This window comes from Canis lupus, chromosome 11, assembly GCF_048164855.1.
Source record: "Canis lupus baileyi chromosome 11, mCanLup2.hap1, whole genome shotgun sequence".
Taxonomy (NCBI): Eukaryota; Metazoa; Chordata; class Mammalia; order Carnivora; family Canidae; genus Canis; species Canis lupus.
Genome location: NC_132848.1, coordinates 46,885,608 through 46,898,508, shown reverse-complemented (window position 1 = coordinate 46,898,508; position 12,901 = coordinate 46,885,608). Strand labels below are relative to the sequence as shown.

Genomic DNA, 12,901 nt, shown 5'->3' with positions numbered 1-12,901 from the left:
AGATTCTCACTCTGACTCTGAAGTCACACATTCTCTTGCTGTGTCCCAAATGAATGATTCATGCTCCTTGAGTCTTGTAGTGGGTTTTGATTGAAAGCAGTGAAGTCTAAACCGGGAAAAGAACTCAGTGGAAGAGAAGTTTTAGACACATGATGAGCTGTGTAAACAGGAAGCAGAGCCAGAGTTCCTTAGAGGGAGGGTTGTTTGAGGCAGGGGTTCGGGGAGAGAAGTGTAGGGGATGGAGCCAGCTCCTGCATCTGGGTGTGGGGGGAGTGCTGTGGGATCTTGACATGAAAACTGCAAGTTCAGGGGACTGGAAGGAAGCCTTGCACCCCAACCTAAATATTCCGGGCCCTTGCCTTTAAGTGAGTGCATGCCTGTGCATGTGTGTGAGTGTATATGTGATGTAGTTTTGGCTCTCAGCCTCATGGGGAGGCAGTTCTGAGCCTATTGCCCTAGCCCTATGTGGGGTGCCAGTGGTATTAGAGAAGAAAGTGATGAGAGCAGAGAAACCTCAGAGAGAGAGAGAGAGGACAGAACTGAATGACCAGTTTGGTTGATGGATGGAAAGTGATGTCAGATCTGTCTGAGCACAGTGGGGCCCCAAAGAGAATCCAGGAGAAGCCAATTCTGAGGAGAATGTGTTCTTACACTTCAGTAGGTGCCATGAGTCCACGGCTGGTGGCTAGTTGACTTGAGGATGCTGCATTGGGCCTCAAGAGAGTCCTTAGGGCCAAGGGAGAAAGATTTAGGCATCAGCTATTGGATGGCTTAGTGGGTAAAATTGGCATGGTGCAGGAGAGTGGAGGCACACACTGAGGACCAGGCCTGGCCTGCAACCCATCCCTGTCTTTGTGGTTGTCCTTGGTCAAAGGTCCTGTCATGCTGAATGACTGATGGGCACTGGTTCACTGAAGCACCAAATGGAGCTGTCATTTACACACCCTCTGTAGACACCATCAGTACCAAGTGATTTAGTGTCTTTTATCTTGGTGACTCTGGACCCTGTGTTGTAATCCTGAGGTGCCTGACTCCTTCGACAATCTCACTCGGAGGGAAATTTGGCCCTAAAGTTTTCTTCTTGGCAGAGAAAGAAAAGAGAAGTTGTCCCCTTTCTTCCTAAGGCTGAGAGGATGCACAGGAATGTGCCCCCCGCCCCCAATGACTTTGGGCATATAACTTGCTTCCAGAAGGGAGATGGTTGGGGCATCTTTAACTATTTGAGTTTTTGTCCTTGGATGACATGGCATTTTGTGTAGGGTTTTTACATCTTTCCCTATGTAGCTGCCAAATTTGGACTGCCTTTTCCACTCCTTCCATTTGGAATTAGTATCTTCATAGGATCCATGTATATGTGGAGTGACATGGATAGTCAAGAAAGGCCCAGAACTCATTATAATAGTGGAGTGCAGTTAGTGGAATGTGATAGCTTTGAGGATAGTGTGCAAGGCTCCAGTGTGGGTGTGTCACCAGGACTTGTTGATGGATTAGATGTGGGGGAGGGAAGGGCCCATAGAGGAGACCAGGAAGACTCCATATTTTTGGCATGGCGATGCTATCTGCTAAGGTGGAGGGAAGCTTAGAAGTGGAGCAAGAGGAGCGAGGAACAGCACTGACAGCCCTAGAAAGTCAAGAATGTCCTATTGCAGGGTTGTGTTTTCTGCTGGTTTCCTTTCTCTGACCATGCTGCACATCACACAGAAGTCTCTAAAAAGAGAGAAGGTTTGAGATACAGTATCTGGCTCTGGAGGATGGAACCCCGTGTGATGATGAAGACACCCATGTGGGAGGGGCTGTGTCCATGCTATGGTGGTCTTCTCAGTTGGGCCTCATAGAGGCACCCCAAGTCCTTGCACCTGTGGCATTATGGTTAAACATGGAGGGAGTGCTTGAGGATTCATACTCATTGGTTAGATATGAGGTACTTCCTGAGGTATCTGTCTGGTTTGGTCCTGACCCTTCATTGTCCTTGTGAGGATGGATGCCTTCATCTCATTCTGTTTGAAACTAGGCTTTACTTCTCCTTGCCCTAGACTTACCGCTACCCTGTGACACCATGGCCTCTCAGTAGACAGGGTGGGAATCTAGAGACCCCTGTCAGTAGTGACAGCTAGGTGCGGGGTGGACAGGTTGTGCCTGCCACAGGTCTGGCCAGAAAACGCTTTGAGATGAAAAATTCGGTCCTTTGAGTTTCACAATAGATCATGTAGGGTTTGTTTGTTTTCCAAAATTACTGTTTTACAATATGTGGACCCTTTCTGCTTAGAACAAAATAAAACACTTCCCAAAGAAAAATGTTTGATGCTAATTTCACAATTAAAATTACAGTGGGGGAAAAAGTAAAGTGAAGTTGTATTTCTTTATGGAGATGGAGAAAAAAAAAATCAAAACCTAAACTGTGTCATTCAGACAGTAGTAGTAGGAACAGTAAGTTCTATCTGTATCTAATTGTAGCTGAGACCCTGCTAATCAAAAACAAATTGTATTTCCAAAAGGGAGTAGGAAGTGAGCTTTGTGCACTTCTAGAAGATTTTCACATTGAGTAGTAACATAGTCAGATGGTGGATTTTTTTTTCAAGATTTTATTTATTTATTCGTGAGGGACACAGAGAGAGAGGCAGAGACACAGGCAGAGGGAAAAGCAGACTCCCTGTGGGGAACCTGATGTAGGACTCGATCCTAGGACCATGGGATCATGACCTGAGCCAAAGGCAGACGGTCAACCACTGAGCCGCCTAGGAGCCCCCTCTCCCATTTTTTTTAGTTTGGGGTAAAATCTCTATTTTCAGCAACTACCTTCCTAAAAGTATGCTGCTCCCTGACCTGGTAGCCCAGTAACATGTAAGGCAAAAGGGTTTCATGAGCAACCACCATGGACCCAGTGCAGGGTGAGGTCTGGGAAGCCAAAGGTAAACCAGCTGTCTGTGAGCTTGTATGGCCCTCATCCATTGGATGTTCTCTTTAAAGCATTCCCTCATGTTTTCATCTGAATGGTTTGGTTTCCAAGCCAGCAGAGGGGAGCCAGGGAGAAGCAGCATACTTAAGTTGACAAGAACATTGAAACCTGATAACCTGATTACAGGTAAAGAGAGGAAAGCTGTCATAATGGGTAGATGTAACAACAGAAAAAGAGCAGCCAGCCAAGTGCATTTAATATAGAGATAAGTCCTGCACCCTGATAGAAGGCACATTTGTGAACAGTCACATACCGAGTTCCTCTTTATCCCCATACTATAGATGGGAAAGAGGGCCTCAGGAAAGGGACTGTCGGGGCATGCAAGTTAGGGACAGGATTGTTGTTGTAGGATCTATGTTGTAGATCTCTTATTCAGGATAGCCCTTATTGTCAGGGAAGAATATATTTTATAACATTTTCTTCTAGCATGGTTTGCTTTTTTAAAAATTGCCACCCAACTGATATCTCACTGGCCAGAAGCAAGCAACTGCTAGAGATTTCCCTACTAGAACATCTCTCTTACTGTCTGAAGGGGTGGGCCCTGTTGATATGCTGTCTTTGGGGGCCAGTACATCATGTCCCGTAACACTGATTTCCATCTCATGCCTAGAATTTTCCCTGCTTCAGCCAACTGGGAAGAAATCTCACAGGGGTGTGAGATTTCAGGGGACCCTTCAGGGATGACTCTTTTGGTAGCTTTGTGAAGGTGAGCAGTCAGGTCCTTGGGGAGGTTGAGGCATGGGCTGACTCTGGAAAGGGTGCCCCTGGGGCCTGTATAGAAGCACAGCCCTTGGACCTTTTGGCATCAGTTTGCTATCTGGAGGGACCCATAGGGGAAGCAGAGCCTATTGAGGAACCCTGTCCAGAGTAATGGGTTTGCTAAGTATTGACTTTGGGCTTTGTAAGTGATTGAGGATCTTTATTTTATAGATGGGGAGTCTGGGGCTGGGCGGGGGGCGGGGGGTGTTCCAGAGTCCAGTCCAATTCTCAGCTGCTGCATGTCGGAGCGAGCGTTGGAGCCATCCTACCCACTACCCCCTGTCCATCAGGGAGAGATGGTTGGCTGGTGTTGTCACATTTCTAGCCCTCTCCTCAATTTGGATTCTGAGAATGCCATCTTTTTGGGGACTGGACAACACTTGGTGACTTCTTCCAAGAATGTGCTGGCGACAGTCTTTTCAACCATGCCTGGTTACCCCAAGCTAGTTGTTTTTTGGGAGAGATAAATACATTGCTCTCAGATGTTGATTGGAATCCTTTTGGCCTTCTCAGCTGAGTGGTCCAGAATGAAATGAGCCTCTTATGTGTAGAGGGGGTTACTTGAGGGGTATTTATTTTTGAGGAATGTATGTGGTTCATCTGCTTACTCTGACCTCCTGATGATCTGATTTGTGATTGCATGCCTGCCATGCATGATAACATTTCCTTACATTTACAAATGACTTGCTACTCATGATATACATCTGGGTGACTGTTATTATTAATAAAAAGTGTATTTTTAAGGTATGGCTCCAGTTCCTCCTGGGGGAAGTTTCCTCTTAGAGTGTAAAATTCATATTCTGCTGGTTGATGCCACTTCCTTAACATGGACTATTAGAGTGAAAGGAACTTGCACATAGTGTTTTGTTCTTTAATAGAAATTTAGGTATAAATTTTATCAGAATCTGCTTCTGGAATAGTAGTATTAGGTGTTCTGCAGACCTTCTCCTCAGCAAAACAACAATCATTGATAAAAACTGTTTTAAGAAAGTAATCAGTTAAAATATCTGGAAATTGCTTTAAAGGCATACAACAAATGAAGAAATATTTATTCAGGAAAACCAGCTAAACTCAATAATAACAGTAAGAGTTTGTAGCACTTGATCTGTGGCCCACTTTTTCCTGCCCAGTTCAGCATGGCAGAAGCTATACTCTTGGCTGGTTGTGGCCAAGATATGTGGCTCCCTCTCCCCTGGGCTTCCATCAAGGCCTGGTGGCGCAGCGGTTGGCGCCGCCTGCAGCCTGGGGTGTGATCCTGGGGACCCTGGATCAAGTCCCACATCGGGCTCCCTGCATGGAGCCTGCTTCTCCCTCTGCCTGTTCCTCTGCCCCCTCTCTCTCTGTGTCTCTATGAATAAATAAATTAAAAAAAATTTTTTTAAAAAGGCCTACAGTATCTCCCTGGGAGGGGCAAGCTGCCAGCGTTTCTCATTCCCCTTGAGCTCCGTGTTGTAGAGCTAAATTCCAGGAAAGTATAGTTAGCCTCTAGGGTGGAAGCTCTTTACCAAGCTGAGAATCTTCAGGCCCCAATTGCCCTCTGTCATCCCAGTTTGCATGTAGGGCAGAGGCTCAATTCGAGAAGAGTGAAGCCTAGAAGATCAAGGGCTACGCCCCCACCCAGCATTGTTTGTAAAGTTGGCATGTCACTGAGAGAAGTGGGCCACTGTCCTTGACCCCAGCTCCAGGGCAGTGACTCAGAAAGGAGGTGAGAAGTAGGCCATAAGAACAGAAAGCTCTGAGGCTTCTCCCAAAGGTACTGAATTTATTTGTAACAGAGTGTGGGGAAGTTCAGACCTAACAGTACTCTGAGAAACGAGGAGATTTTGGTGGTAAGCAAGTAACAAAAGGCTAGTAGCTCCCTGAGAGCAAGTGTTGAAACTTCAGGCTAGAGACAACCAGGGAAAAAGACAGCTAGGAAGAACCTTCCTGGTCAGAACAGACCTCAAACATTGACATCAAAAATGACCCCTGCAAAAAGACCTATATTTAATTGGATCCAGTTGTGCAAAAATTGATGCCCCAGAATATTATTGAAAACGGAACAACCAGCCAGCAACTCTTGGAGCCTCACTGCTGGGTGTGATGACATCAGAGACAGGCAGCCTAAAGGAGACCAGGAAGAGGAGCAGAGAGCCCTAATGAGACCGTTTTCATCCCAGGAACACTGTGCCTCCTGAGAACCACCACTGTAGGCTGCACTCTTGGGGTGGGGTGGAATGGGGCGGGGCTAGACTTCACTATAAACTAGTACAGCCCACCCCTGAAAGAGGAAACAAAAACAAGCCCCTGGGGAGGAGAAGAACAGCATTCAGAGTTGCTGCAATATATTTAAAAGGTCCAGCTTTCAAGGAAAAAAAGATAAGACATGCAAAGAAATAAGAACGTGAGATGGGATTTTTAAAAAGGTACAGAAATTGTGTGGGAGAGGGCTGAGATGTTGGGCTTAACAGACGAAGACTTCAGAGAAGACATGATAAAGAATGATAAATATATTCAAAGAACTAAAGAAACATACTTAAGAAGCAAAGACTGACATGATGATGCATCTGACCAATTAGAGAATAAATCAGTAAAGATCTAGAAAGTATAAAAATGAACCAAATGGTTGGGGTGCCTGGCTGGCTCAGTCTCACATCTGACTCTTGATTTCAGGGTTGTGAGTTCAGTCCCCATGTTGGGCATGGAGCCTACTTAAAAACAACAAGAACTGAACCAGATGGAGATTCTGGAGTTGAAGAATAAAATAACTGGTATGAAGAATTCACTAGAGGACCACATCACTAGTTGTTCACCATTGGAAGACAGAATTAATAAACTTGAAGATAGAGTGGTAGAGATTATGCATTTCATTTTTAAAAAAAGATTTGAGTTAGAAAATGAGAATGAGTGGAGGGAGGCTAGAGGGAGAGAATCTTCGAGCAGACTCTTCACTGAGTGTGGAGCCCTACATGGGACTCCATCCCACAACCCTGAGATCACAAGCTGAGCTGAAAGCAAGAGTTGGACACTTAACCAACTGAGCCACCCAGGCACCCCAAGATTATGCATTCCAAATGATAAGGGAGGTGGGGGGAAATGAAAACAGAGCTTCAGAGAAATTTGGGATATCATTAAACATACCAACATACATATAGTACAAGTACCAGCAGGTGAGGAGAAAGGAACAGAAAAAAATATGAGAAGAAATAATGTCTGAAAACTTCCCAAATTTGATGAAAAATAATCTATACATTTAAGAAACATAGGAAACTCCAGTAGCATAAATATAAAGAGGTTCATATCCAAGCACATCATAGTAAAAGATGGTAAAAGAGAAAATCTTAAAAGCAACAAGGGAAAAATTAGATTGGACCAGAGAATCCCAGTAAGGTTAACAGTGGACATCCCCTAGACATGATGGAGGTGGGATGGAGAAGACAGGGGGATGGTGTATTCAAAGTCCTGAAAGGACAAAAACCCCATCAACCAAGGACCTTATATCCAGCAAAACTGCCTCTTAGTAATGTGAATGAAAGATGTTTTAAAATTAAAACAAAAAAAAAAAAAAGGAATTTGTTGTTAGCAGACCTGTCTTACAGGACATTTAAAGGAAGTTCTTGCTGACAACAAATGACCACAGACGGTGGTTCAGATCCATATGAGGACACCGAGAATGCCAGGATTGGTTATTATATAAAAGACAGTATAAATGTGTGTCTCTCCCCCTTTCTTCTTTTAGCTGATTTAAAAAGCAATTTTATTAAATGATATGAATACAATTATATTGTTGGGACTGTAACATTTAGAAGAGTAATGTATTTGTCAATAATAGCATAAAGGAGGCAAAGGGGAGCAAAGCTTTCTTGGAGTAAGGAAATTACACTGTGTTAGGTAACTTGAATCCACAGGATAAAAGGAAGAGAACCAGAAATAGTAAATAAGAAGGTTAATATTTCAAACTCTGTAAATACACACTTGCTTTCCTTCTCTCAGCTTCTTTAAAGATTTTTTTTTTGAGAGAGGGGGAGGGTGCACATCTGAGTGGGGGTAGGGAAGAGGTAGAGAGGGAGACAGAATCGCAATCAGGCTCCACACTCAGCACAGAGCCTGATGTCAGGTTTAGTCTCATAACCCTGAGATCATGACCTGAGCCAAAATCAAGAGTTGGACGTCTAGCTGACTGAGCCACCCTGGTGCCCTGCCCTCACCTTCTTTAAAGACTTGAAGTAATAGTAAAGAAATAGTGACAATATGTTTTTGGGTTTCTAATATATATAGATAATGATACATGTAACAATAATTGAACAAAAAGGAAAAGGGAATAGAACTGCATAGAAGGAATGTTGTCTTGTCTTACTGGAATTGTGTGGATAAAGTAATTAAAGGTCACACTAGAAAATATCACTTAATGCAGAGGAGAACAATAAATGGGGAAGAGACAAACAAAAAAGACAGAGATGCCTGTGCTCTTGCTCTTGTTCAGATTTTTTTTTTTTAAGATTTTATTTATTTATTCATGAGAGACACAGAGAGAGGCAGAGACATAAGAGAGGGAGAAGCAGGCTCCCTGCAGGGAACCTGATACGGGACTTGATCCCAGGACTCCAGGATCATGCTCTGAGCCGAAGGCAGACGCTCAACCACTGAGCCCCCCAGGTGCTCCCAGATGGTTTTTTATTATACAGGTACAAACTAAATATTTGAATTTGACTTTCTTTAATTCTGCATGAAAAAAATTTTATCGGCCTTTCCTAGAGAGAGCCCTCATCTGGCTCCGATTTATTCTAGGTCTTTTTGTCAAAGATATATTTTAAATGTTGCATTCAGGCCTGACCTGAAGGTTGTAAAGATATAGAGAGCAGGTGTGGGGAGTGAGAGAGAAGCTTGGGGCCTGGGATTGAGGTTTCCTGGCTCTGGTACTGAGTAATGACCTTCAACTGGTCATTTTTCCATCTCTGACATTGGATGTCAAATGTTAAAAGATTGCCCTGAGCACTCAATGAGATAATGACTGGTTAGTGCTTGACCATAGGCTCCCCCCATCCCCATCCCAGCAGGTCAGTTGCCCAGAGGGGAGAGAAGGGATTCAGGTTCTCTGCCTCAGTGTGAGGATACTGCACCTCCTGCAAGCAGAAATGGGAGGGTCATTTTAGGACCTCTGGTCCTTGACTTCCTACTGGCAGCTGCCACCAACTCAGATGCTGGACTTGGGCATTGCATTAGATTAGAGGACTAATTTGTCCCTCCCACCGCCATTCATATGTTGAAGTCCTGATGCCCCAGTGTGTCTATATTTGGACATAGCCTCTCTAAAGAGGTAATTAAGGTTAAATGAAGTCATAAGGGCAGGGCCCTGATCCAGTACAGCTAGTACCCTTAGTAGAAGAAGAGACACAGAGGAGGGGCTCACAGATGAAAGGCCATGTGAGGACACAGCAAAAAGGCAGCCATCTACATGCCCTGTAGAGAGGCCTCAGGAGATACCAACCTGCTAGCACCTGAGTTTTGGACCTCCAGTCTCCAGTACTGTGAGAACTTAGGTTTCTGTTGTTTAAGCCACCCAGTGCGTGGTGTTTTGTTTAAGCAGCTGGAACATCCTAACACATCTGTCTAGTGTGTTCTTTCTTGATACCCACCAGCATTACTGAAGCTTTGACCCACTGAGGAACTGGGGAGGCAGTCCAACTCAAAATGTGTAAGCATGAAAGATAATTACAAATAAGGCTGTTTTGGAGATTGTTTTCTCTCTGTCCTCCTCCTGTTAATGATCAGCTGGGTGACAGAAGCCATTTAAGTGGTGCTGTCAACCTGCCAGAGGGGACTGTGGCTCTGGTTGGTGTTACCCAATGCCAGGTATGTGTTGGATTTCGGTCTCCTCCCTGTTTTCCCCCCTGAAACAGTAGTGGTGGATAATCACATGGTATTTTTAGAACTGCTTTGCAGTTTCTCTGTGCAAACCTTTCCCTGGGTACATGGTTTAATCCTCTCATCCAGCCTTGTTTAAGATCTGCAGAGTACTATATTTATTTGACTTTCTTTGAAATTTCCAAGCTTTTCAGAATGTTGCTGCAAGAAGTCTGATGCTTACAGAACTCTAGAACTTATACCTTAGAAGGCTTAGCCACTGGTATGTTTGTAGGCATTCTTATGACTTCTCTCTCCCCTTTTTTCCTAGACCTTCTAGGGCAGGGCAGCTAACAACCCCCTTGGAATTAGTGTCAGAAAGTCCTTTTTTTTTTTTTTTTAAATGAATCTTGTATTTGTTGGTTTGTTTGTTTATTTTAAAATATTTTATTTATTTATGAGAGACACAGAAAGAGAGGCAGAGACACGGGCAGAGGGAGAAGCAGGCTCCCTGCAAGCAGCCCGATGAGTTACTCGATCTTGGATCCTGGGATCATGCCCTGAGCTGAAGGCAGACACTCAACTGCTGAGCCACCCAGGCGTCCCATAAACTTTGTTTTTTAGATCAGTTTTAGATTCATAGCCAAGTTGTACAGAAAGTACAGAGAGTTCTCATACACCCCTGGTCTCCACACAGTCTTTTGATTGTGCCCTTGTGATCTTCCAAGGACAGTTGGGGAGAGTCTCCTTTCTAGAGAAGCAGTAAGTTTCTTTTCTTTCTTTCTTTTTTTTTTTTTCAAGATTTATTTATTTATTTATTCATGAGAGATACAGAGAGAGAGGCAGAGACACAGGCAGAGGGAGAAGCAGGCTCCATGCAGGAAGCCCAATGTGGGACTCGATCCCCGGGCTCCGGGATCACGCCCTGAGCCAAAGGCAGACGCCCAACCATTGAGCTACCCAGGCATCCCAGAGAAGCTGTAAGTTTCTAAGCTACATCAGTTATTTTCAGTGATCAGGTGGAGGGTGAGGGTGACAATCTGCCTGCCTCAGTCTTTGACCTGAATGTAACTTGGGCCTGGCACCCAGTAGACTGTCCCTGTGTCTGCTGTGGGCCCAGTGGAGCCACAAGAGAGGCCCTTGGCAGGCCCGGATCTAATTACTGGGGAAACCTTCCTACTCCTCACAACCTCAGGCTGTCTCATTCTCCAGAAAGAATGTGTCATTTAAAGATTTAAATGCTGACTGCTATCTTTTTAAAGCATTTTTTGCCTTTCTGTCTCATCTGACCCTTAGCAAGGCTTTGTGTCACTTAAATTTTATTTAGTAACCTTTGGTCTACAAAGCCTTCACATCCACACTTTCTTAATTGAGATTTGCAACAAATCTAAGGTGAGACTGTCTCCCCAGCTTAATGACAGGGGATGCAGGTTTAGAGTCAAGCCTTTCCACAGTGAAACAGCTGGCTGGTCGTTGGGGATGGAGATGGGATGGCGTGTTCCACGCAGTCTGCTCTAGGCCCAGTGTCCTAAAGGGGACATGTCTGCTTCTGGAGGGATGGGTGTAAGCCTTATATCTGAATAATTAAATGCGTTTTATATATATACGAAAAAATACTTAACTGGTTCAAATATTACATGTAAATTTAAAGAAATTATTTAAAGAAAATTCCTTTTTTATTTAAAGAAAAATCTATAACTGTCAGTGTAAGGTCACAGTAGAAGTCATAATCCCTGTGTGCCTGCCATTTGGGAAGTACCCAATATCTGTGCTAACCTGTAAGATGACCAGGGAAACCAGAGTCCTGCTGTCTGTCCCAGCCTTGCTAGTTCTCCACGGCATATCCTCTCTGACACAGGGAGCAATGATTCTCTGTGGCTGAGGCAGGCTTTGTTGTGAGGAGCAAATGACAGAGCAGAATGAACACAATTTAGACCATTTAGGGCACTCTAGCAGTGTAGATAGTAAACGAGGGATTAAAGGGAGGAGGGGCTGCATCCGTCAGAGGGAATGCCGAAGTGCCCAGAGTTGGTGGTGGTCCTGAGATCTGATGGCTGAATTAAAACCTAAAGCAGACCAAGAGCCCAACAGCTTCGACTCTACACAAGTTATGTTTCAATGACATTTCTTTGCCCCTTATTTGTGTTTGATAAATATGCTGATGTACCAGGCGCTGCTTAGCCAAGCAATGATAGGAGAATTCTGGCCTGATGCAGGGTATCTCTGGTCTGATCCAAGACCTCAGTTGTCTTCATGTATCTGTGCCTGCTCTCTTCCTGCATGGTATTCTGAAAAGATGTGAGTGTGTTCACACCTGCCTGATGGGTGTACATCTGGCCCCTATATAAAAGTCCAGTCCTCATTGACCCCTAGTGATGGGCTGGATAAGAGTCCTGGGAGTGTTAGGTGATACCTGTCTGGGGCTGGCTGAGTTCTCCAGATGAGAACATTGCATGTGGTGGAGGCCTACCCCTCTGACTCTATTGTCAGCGCCTTGGCCTGTGCTGAAGGAGGCAGGACCCAAAGCTGGCTGGCAGGAGGGCTTGAGGTGGCTTAGGAAATGTATGTCCTACATCCTGGCTTCCAGTTTTTTAGTTTTTCTACAGATCTCTTCTAGTGGGAGATGGGAGCAGTTCTAGAAAGTAAATTTTGAAGACACATTTTCCCTAGTCCCTTTATTACTTAGAGAATGTTAACAAGAATGTTAAAGAAAAAAAAAAGTGAAAGCACAAGTAGAGATTTTAATTAGTTTTCGTTGTTACTGCTCTTGGTGATGGCAATTTTATATATGATATATGACAAGGAGGCATTTTATGGGGGCCTTTGTTCCCAGTGTGTTCTTCACATTTCAAAACTTAGCTGCAGATTTGGGAGAAAAACCAAGTAATGGCAAACGTACTTCTTGACATTTTCCTTGTTATTGCACAGATAGCCTGACTGGTTAGCATCCTCTTTCTAAAGAAAAGCACAACCAGCTTAGGAATCTTTCTGGAACAAGGCCACAGAAAAAGGGAAGATGTTCCTGGCAACTTTGTGTAGCAGCCTCACTACTGCTCGGCTTAGGGTGAGGTTATTTGGGTGAGCCCCCTTACAGGGGGAAGATGACCCTGGACTAAGGTGTTTGTGATAGACCTGAATTGCTTGGCCTCTTCAGTTACCAAGTGGTGTTAGTTCTTTTTGTGGTTGTTGATGTCATTGGGTTTTATTTTATTTACAGAATTGAACAGTGCTTCTTTCCAGATAGTGGCATGTCCTAGCTTTAGGTTTAATTGTTGTGATGACAGAGTGACCTTTGGAACGCCCTGGAGACCTGCCAAGACAGGAGAGTTGTTTTTCAAGTGTCTGTTGTAGATGTTGCCCATC

General features: G+C 44.3%; 1 protein-coding gene across 23 annotated transcripts in view; it reads left to right on the top strand.

The window, feature by feature from the left end:
• The window catches only part of INPP4A (inositol polyphosphate-4-phosphatase type I A), a 134,893-nt gene that overhangs the window by 47,818 nt on the left and 74,174 nt on the right, over window positions 1-12,901 (top strand). For 2 of the 23 annotated variants that reach the window (XM_072768036.1, XM_072768041.1), the window contains exon 1: window positions 10,379-10,518. The exons of 20 other annotated variants lie outside the window; for them this stretch is intronic. The gene's annotated coding sequence lies outside the window, so the exon portion shown is untranslated. Of the gene's footprint in view, window positions 1-10,257; window positions 10,301-10,378; window positions 10,519-12,901 lie in introns of those variants that run through there. One more of the 23 variants, XM_072768051.1, reaches the window with a different exon arrangement.